We start from the raw sequence: 8384 nt of genomic DNA on the forward strand, positions 1-8384 counted from the left end.
ACCAGGGGCTGTTGTCTCTGAGATTTGGGCTGTAAGAAAACCCAACCACGGCCCTTCTCAAAGTTATGTACCTGCTTTGATGAACTGACATGTTAGTAACCAATACAAGATTTTCCTCTGTCTCCTCATGCTCCATCTCATTTTTGTGCTTCTCTTACTTTTGCTGGTACAATTTTTGGCAGTGCTGTGCTAGTTTTTGGCATTTCCAGTGGATTTGAAAGTTGGGAATTTTTAACCTGATGTTAAACTGTGTTGAGGAATCAATCACTTCCCTGTGAAATTAAGGAATTCCTTGTTTTCATGAACAATATTAAATAGTTGGCAGGTCTCAACTTGAACAAAATTATTTTGATTATTTTACATATCCAGCATGAGCAGTTGCTTAGCTGTGCTATGGCACTGAAGGTTGCACAGAAATTTTGGTCAGACTTCATTGAAAAATAAGATGGCAGAATGTAATACCTCCAAGGATCAGCCTGTTAGACAGCCAAAACCATTTCAAATATCAGATTTTAACTGACCACTTACAGAAATCTGTACTGGAACTGTGGAGTAAATCCAGCCACAAAATTCCTTCTCTGTATACTTACATATACATACAAATGCAATACAACAGAGCATGCATCACAAAAAATAACTTGTAGACCAGGACTTAAATCACACTTACTCTGTGCCAGTATGTCAGTCCTCAGGCTGCTGTGTTGAAGATGGGTGTTGCCATCACTAGCTGCAGTCATGAGAAGATGTACAGCAGTCCTCAGGGACAGTTTTGGCATCAGGACTGAGAGCTGATAGAGGGCATTCTCTCTGCTTGTCTCAGTAAATTATTTTGTGTATTTCATACAGTTACCTGTGGCTAGCATCTATCTTTTGCTGGCTCTCTGCAGGCAATTCCTGGCCAAAGAGTGAGATTTCTGAGTAACCCTTTTGAAGTGTCTTAAAGCCTCTAAACACGGGGAGCCTTACACCTGACAGTAGTTTAGATTCTCTGGTAGTGCATAACATTTAGTTTCCAGTTCTGGTAAATTGAAGCGATGGTACCTGTGTCCTTTTTAGGGTCTCTCTTAATCCTAAATTAAGGATTTCACAGTGAGGCCAAAGTATTTTCAGACTGTCTGTTCCATTTGGACACAAATGAACAAGTTTTATCTACTGTGTTTTTTTTTTTCTTCTACAGTTACATTAAAATGGAAGTTAAAAAGCCTGAGGGGAAAAGCAAAGAAATGACAGTAAGTGTTTAATTATGAATAGTGCCTGTTTAAATTACTATGAAAAAATAACCATTCATTACTTTATGCATGTATAATTTATGTTTATCTGTTAAAATATGCTATTTAAGGGAAGAATATGATATGATAATAATATCAATTTACCTGAGATTCATTATGTAAAAATTTGGATACAAAGATAATATTACTCTTGAAGTTTGTCTTAACTTTTTTCCATGTTTTGTAACTATTTAAACATCACTTTACCAGCAATATTTTCCGTATTTTTAGGAATTAAGAGTTATTATTACTCTTCTGCATTCTTTGCTGTAGGCTGTAAAAGCAGAAGTTCAGACAGTGTAAAGTGTAGATGACGTTTACTGATTAATCACACAGTCACAGAACTCTTGAGACTGGAGGGGACCTCTGGAGGTCACCCCGTCCAAACTCCGACTCTCACTGTAAAGATTTTTTTTCTTTCTTATCTGATCTTGGATGGTTTTCATCTCTCAGCTGAAACTGATGCCAGGTAAGCACGTCTTTCCTATTTTTATGAAGTATGAAGTATGAAGTATGAAGTCAAAGAGACTGACTTAGATGACACAGGTGTTAAGTTAGCTTATTTGGATTTGAACTGCTACAGAGGATAAGAAACATTCAAAATTAGAATGTAAATGTCATAGATTGTAAACCTAAATGTAGTAAAGCGTGGTCACGCTGAATATGGAGTTCCTTTGGGCATGCTTAGCTTGTCATTATCATTCTGAATGAGATCTTTGCATCCTCTCATATGGCAGTGAAGACAAACAGGATTGGATTTGTAACAGTTAAATGGGAAAGGCCTTCGTTAATTTTCTATATTTTGAATTATAATTGGATTTTGATTTGAAATAGAGATTTACAGTAGTTATTTTCTGGCTTTGCCATTGCTTTAATCAGAAAATACAGTGAAAATGAACCAGGCTAGTCTGCTGGCTTCACTGAATGTGTACCATTCTTACTGAGAATAAATAAATTAATAAATAAATTATTCCCAAGCAACTTTGACATAAAAAAATATATTTATTGAAATTTTGGTTCTTGCCTTGATACATACTTGACAAAAATTACTAAACTACAAGTTTGTAAAATGCCATAGTAATACTTTTTTAAATTAACATTTTAATTACTGTGAATAAAAAACCTGCCAGTAAACTTATATTATTTGATCTGTATTATCGAGGCTATTTTAGTGAAACAAACATCTGGGTCTCATTTAAACAGTAGTGCTTCGCTTTGTACAGTTGTTTGTGATGTACCATATAAGATCGCTTTGTCAATAGAGAGGATTTACAAAATATGACTCTGGAAGTGACAGTTTTTCTGTATTTTATTATTATTTTGCTCTCAAATCATATTTAGAGTGAAATTGTGAGTTTATGCATATAGACTGAAAGAGACCGGATCTAAATAATTATAGAGTGGATGTCTTAAGTATCTGGGAACACCGGTTCTTGGGCTGGGGTAGTCACTCCAGCTGTGTCCTGTCCATGTGTCGTGACGAGACGTAGGTGTTCATTGCTCTCCCCTTCTTGTACCTTCTCTTCTATTGAAACGAGCCCAGGAACAGAACAGATCTCTAGGCAATAGTTATACTCCACAGCAGCAGAGTATGTTTCCCTTTGGCTGCATCTTTGTTAGTACATTAAACAGTCTCCTAGAATATGTTTGGGTACTGGAACACAGTTATTTGTACTGTGACACGCTTTTGGCTTGTGCCAGTTCATACTCCAATTCCCAGTCGCAGTCTGGAAGTTAGGGTAGACCGAAGACCATTCTCGATAGGCATGAATCTTGTTCAGAAGACTAAGTAAGCTTAACATTATGGACTAGACAGATTATTCTATATGGTTTTGGGGCTGGGAAATAGGTATTGTAACTGTTTCATTCACTAGTGTAAATGTAACATGTCCTTTTGTGGATGCCTGTGGGACCAGGATTTCATGATAAATTGTCTTGTAATATTTGGCTGGTTTAAGAGTTTTCTTGTGCTCCATAAACACTCTTCAAAGCTAGAAAAATGGTAGCCATAATGGAAACTAGAGGACTAAAATGAAAAACAAAATTGCATAATTGCCAAAAGTAGTTAATGTACACCCCATCTGTTAATAGAACTGTAACAACACTCAGTGGCCACCTTAGTACTACAATAGCATGGCCAGGGCCAGGACTTGGTCCCGAGGCCTGGCAAGTGATAGAACAAAATTTCCCATCTGTTATTGTAGTCCCTGACACATTTTTGGCAAATGTCATTTGCCACTGTTTCAAACAGTGTCCTTGTTTTGAGGTTAACATTTGCTATGGGGAGGACAGAACTTCCTATGAAGAGTGTTCAGGTGTGGATATGAGCCATTTTGTGTTTTGTGCCATCCAGTCCCTGGACCTTTTTTGCTTACAGGTATAGATACAACTAGTGAGGCTGATTCAAGGCTAAATACAACATGAACATTGTAAGAGAGATCATAGATTTTTACGTCTAATGAATTCCTTGCCTTACACATTTGCTGATTTTCATTGATTTTTCACTTTTTTTTTTTTTTTTTTTTTTTTTCTCTCATGTAGCATTGGCAGCTTTAGCATCAAAGGACAAGTTTTATATGGGAGGGAAGGTGGGGAAAACAGGTTTTACAGTTACTAGCCTACTCACTGTGAACGTTTTGCTGCTTATCCTGGTTTGGATTTTGTTTTGATTCCAAGTCTCAGTTTTTCACTTCTTGCCTTTGCAAGTATTGGAAGTGCTGTGGAGGCAGGGAGAGAGAGCTTGTCAGGCCATTTGACAGAAACATCTCTGATTGATTAAATTGGGTCAGCCACTTCGGAACAGAGAAGTCTTTTGGATAAATGGTGAATGAGCATAGCACAGGTTTTTGAGGACAGAAGATACGTAACAGTGAAAACCTTGGGATTCCTCAAGTATGCCAGATTTTCCAAAATACTGACAAGTAACATATTGCACTGAACAAAGACAGTATTTGAAAGCGGGACTAGTGTTTACATTTAAGGAATGCTTCTGAGAAGAAAATATTTTAAACATCTTGCATCAGCTAATGATGTATGATTTATTTTTTCTGCAGATTAATCCAATAATTCATAGTACTATCCGTGTGCCTTCCAGATGGCAATTTATCTATAATAAGCCACATAATATCAAGTAAGTATGTTATAAATCAGCCATTTACTTTTGGGTTTAAGTTTTCTACTCTAACAGTATAAACAAATTCCCAGATATCTATGTTCAGTTAAAAGCTGAATGTAGTGAAACTCTGGTTAAGCAGATGTGATTTGAAATGGTCAATTTCTATCTTGATTTAGATACTATGCACTTAAATTAAATTTGTATGGCATGACAGTAGGTTTAATTTTTCCAAAGTATTCTTAAGGAAGGAAATAAGTTGAAAGTGACAATGTATTGTAATGCATAATTGTTTTAGGCTAGTGAAATAAAAAAGCATTATATTGTATTTGGAAAAGTTATATGATACAACATGTATACATCATAGAAAATACGGTAAAATGACTCTTAATCCAAGGGTTATTTAGGAAAAAAAAAATCTCAGAATCACAAAGCATCACAGATTTCTAAGACAGTGGAGAGCTGAGAACAGCAAATTTGAGTAGTTAATTCCATGAACTATCGAAGCCTGATTTCCTATCGACTTCTGTCCTGTATTCCATAAACTTCCTATAATAAACCTGAATAATAAACCGGAACAATAATTCACATTTATCTTTTATGTGCCTTTGGTCACCCTGCCTGAGTATATGAAACAATGTACTATGGCTACAGTCCTTACAACAAGTTCCATTACTCAAGTAACATGTATAACAAAATTCAAGCAAAGCCGCCTTTTGGAGTTGTGATACTTCCCACACAGGAAGATCACAACAGTCCAACTGTGCGAGAATGGGGGAGCGAAGTGTTGGATATGAAGCAGAAAAGGTAATAATACCTTACTTCTCCATGCTTCATGTTAGGATTTATTTAATGGAAAAGCTTGCAGACAGCACTGATGATGGTGTATATTCTCTCTGTATGTAAGTAGACTGCAATCTCAAAGCTTTGTATGAATTTATCTGGGACTGTATTGTGGAGATCTTTCAAATAATAATGATAAATCCTATAGAAAGGTTTGCACATTGAAGTAAATAGTGTTTAAATTGCACCCAGAAGTAAATACAATACTAAGGTAATTCTCAGATTGCAGATACAGTATGTGAAATGTTGCCATCAACCTAACATTGAAATATTCAGTTTTTCTGTAATGAGGAAATCACACATGATTCCAAAGTCAAAATCAAGAGTTAAGGTAAAAAATATAAATTGAAGGATATCTCTGACATATGATCTGAATTGCTTCTTCAAGGAAAGGAAGTGTGTGCTTGTTTGATGGAATTATTCTTGAATGCTCTATAGCTTCCATTGGAAAATTAAAATAACAGGATTTGCAGATGAAGAAGATTGTTTTGGTCATGTATCTAATTCCTGTTGTTTCCATGCCTTACACTATACAATATATTTTCCTTGTCTACCATGGATTTATATGTTTCTAGGGATGAAATTTCTAAATCTATCCTCAGAGGATCATTCTTTAGTTTTGTATTTTACATTAACAGTAAGTTCTTTGGATAGTTTTTTTTTTTTTTAATTATTTTATTTTCTTTTTTTCCCTTAAACTTTGCCAACAAAAGTTGTGCCAACTTACCTTGTATATTTGAGGAAAAAGAAGTTAAAATGAAGAGTGGGTCACCTTTTTCTGGCAAACTGAATTTCATGTACATGAACACCAGGCTTTACACGGTTTTACCTAAAATTCCACTAGGTGGCCCCAGACGTCTTCCAAATTCAACCTTTATGACTTCAAGATGTTTTAAAGTGGCATGCAGACATAAATATTTGCTCTTGGCTGAAACTTGACACACTGTGCTAGGACTTGCCCCAGTTTTTTTTTTTTTTTTTAAATGAAATAAAAAAAAGAGAATAAATGCTCCTGGAAAACATTTTGCTTGCCACAATATTCTTATATATATAAGAAGTTGCCACTTACAGGTGAAACAGGTGACTAAAATGTATTCTTTTGGTCTCGAAACAACAAAGGATATTATTATATTACACACAAAAAATAAGGATGAAAGCTGTTCAATATTGAGCATTTAAATATTAACTGCATAAAGAATTGTTATATTAATTAATTTTTATGCCATTTAAATTATGTTAGATCCCTTATATTGCACAGAAGCAGCTTCAGGTTCCTGTTTGATATACACAGATGATTTATTAAAAATTACCTTGTTGTGGAAGAAGACACAGAAGGTAGTTTATAAAGCATTTTAAAGCAGGTTTACACTGCTGTCAGTGTGGAATGGCTGATTTAAGCCTACATCGCAAAATCTCTTTTAAAACAGTGTTGCCTGTTTTCTTTCTTTTTTTTTTTTTTTTTTTTTTTTTTTTAGCTGTAAATGTAGTAAATGCTGCTTTCTGTCCAGTCCCCTTTTATTTGTGTTACAAGACAAGGCATCCTGCTCACAAAATGTGGGACTTGAAGATCAGTTACTTTTTACATACTTTCTTATGGGTCAGATCAGGTACTAAGCTTCATCGTTTTAGGTGAGAGACTGGATATAACACCGAACTCTTGATAACAACTATAAATAGCACAAAGTAGCTGAAAATGTTTACATGTAATGTAAACATGTAAGTTTGTTGTGTCATTTGTAATTTCAAAATATAAAAGGTTATTAAGAAATTATTAGTAAGAAAAGGTGAAACTGCAAGTAATTTTCAGTTGAGTTGCAATATCAAAAAAGTGAAAAGATTTAATGAGTGAAAATTAATGAAAAAATAGTGAAAATTAAATATTAAGATTGATGTCATTAGTGATGTAGAAAGGGAACTATTTGAATGTTTGGACAGGTTGTGAGTTATGGATGATCTTCAGAAGCTATAAAAGACACAAACTTATGGAGTAATGGGAAGAGGTGAGGAGTTTCAAGGAAAAAGAATGTGTAATGCTAGGGGATGAAGATGGTGGCTTTACCTTTTTTGTTTTTTAATGAGAAAATGTAATTGTTGGGAAGAAGATTGTAGTACTCAACACAGAAGATTAAAACAATGTATTTTTCTGTTGATTTAGTGGAATCTGGATATAGGAGAATGTTTTATATTGAAAGGGAGAGAAATCATAGAAGAAATAAGAGAACAAAGAAAAGGAAAAAATGGAAAAGAAGGTATGGGCTTAGAGAATCTGCCATTCATGGAAAATCACATAGAATCACAGAATTTCTGAGATTGGAGGGGACCTCTGGAGGTCACCCAGTCCAAACCTCTAGTCACAGGGGGATCAACTAGAGCAGGTTGCTCAGCTACATATCCAGTCAGGTTCTGGATATCTCCAAGAATTGAGACTCCACATTCTGTCTGGGTAATGAGTTCCAGTGTTTGACCACCCTCACTGTAAAAAGATTGTTTCTTATGCTTACATGGAATTTCCTTTCTTTCAGTTTGTACCCATTGTTCTGTGTCTAGATACCAGTGCAAAGAATCTGTTTACTTTACTCCCCTCATGAGGAATTTCTACACATTGATGAGATCCCCCTGAGCCTTCACTGCTCCCCATTGAAGTTCTCTTGGCTTCTTCTCATAAACACATACATACTCATTACACATACATACATTCTTCATCTCTGTGGCCCTTTACTGGCCTTGCTCCTGTATGCCCATGTCACTGTTGTACTGAGACCAAAACTGGACACAACATCTCGTGGACTGCAATGAAGAAAACTGATCATTTGCTAACTGTTTTAATCAACTATACTTTATTTCTGCTAGGAATCACCAGAGCTTCTTTGGACAGTATGCAGAGAATGTAGCTTAAGTCTGAAGGACAATGTATTTCACTGTTGACTCATCTATCATATCAGACAGGCACATTAAGGATGTGATCCTGCATATTTATGAATGAGTTTTAAAGTTTAATGAAACAGACTAAGATTTAGAACGAACTATTAAAATCTAAATAGCAGTACTAATAATGATCCAGGTTACATCATTTTGTCAAATTAATACATTTTGTCTTTCTGTTTTTTTATACTTTCTTTACAAAAGAAAAATACTTCTTAGCCTCTTGGCAGTGTTTTTCC

The 8384-nt window shown here is 35.1% G+C and overlaps 1 long non-coding RNA gene across 1 annotated transcript; it reads left to right on the plus strand.

Moving 5' to 3' along the window:
• Positions 1–1612: 1612 nt before the first annotated feature.
• Positions 1613–7420, plus strand: LOC309437999. The gene is made up of 3 exons (XR_014183704.1): positions 1613–1737; positions 4322–4398; positions 7379–7420. It is a non-coding gene; the product is annotated as an uncharacterized lncRNA (long non-coding RNA).
• The last annotated feature ends 964 nt before the right edge of the window (positions 7421–8384 follow it).

The sequence above is a fragment of the Streptopelia decaocto genome (assembly GCF_964273445.1).
Source record: "Streptopelia decaocto genome assembly, chromosome: 3".
Classification (NCBI taxonomy): domain Eukaryota; kingdom Metazoa; phylum Chordata; class Aves; order Columbiformes; family Columbidae; genus Streptopelia; species Streptopelia decaocto.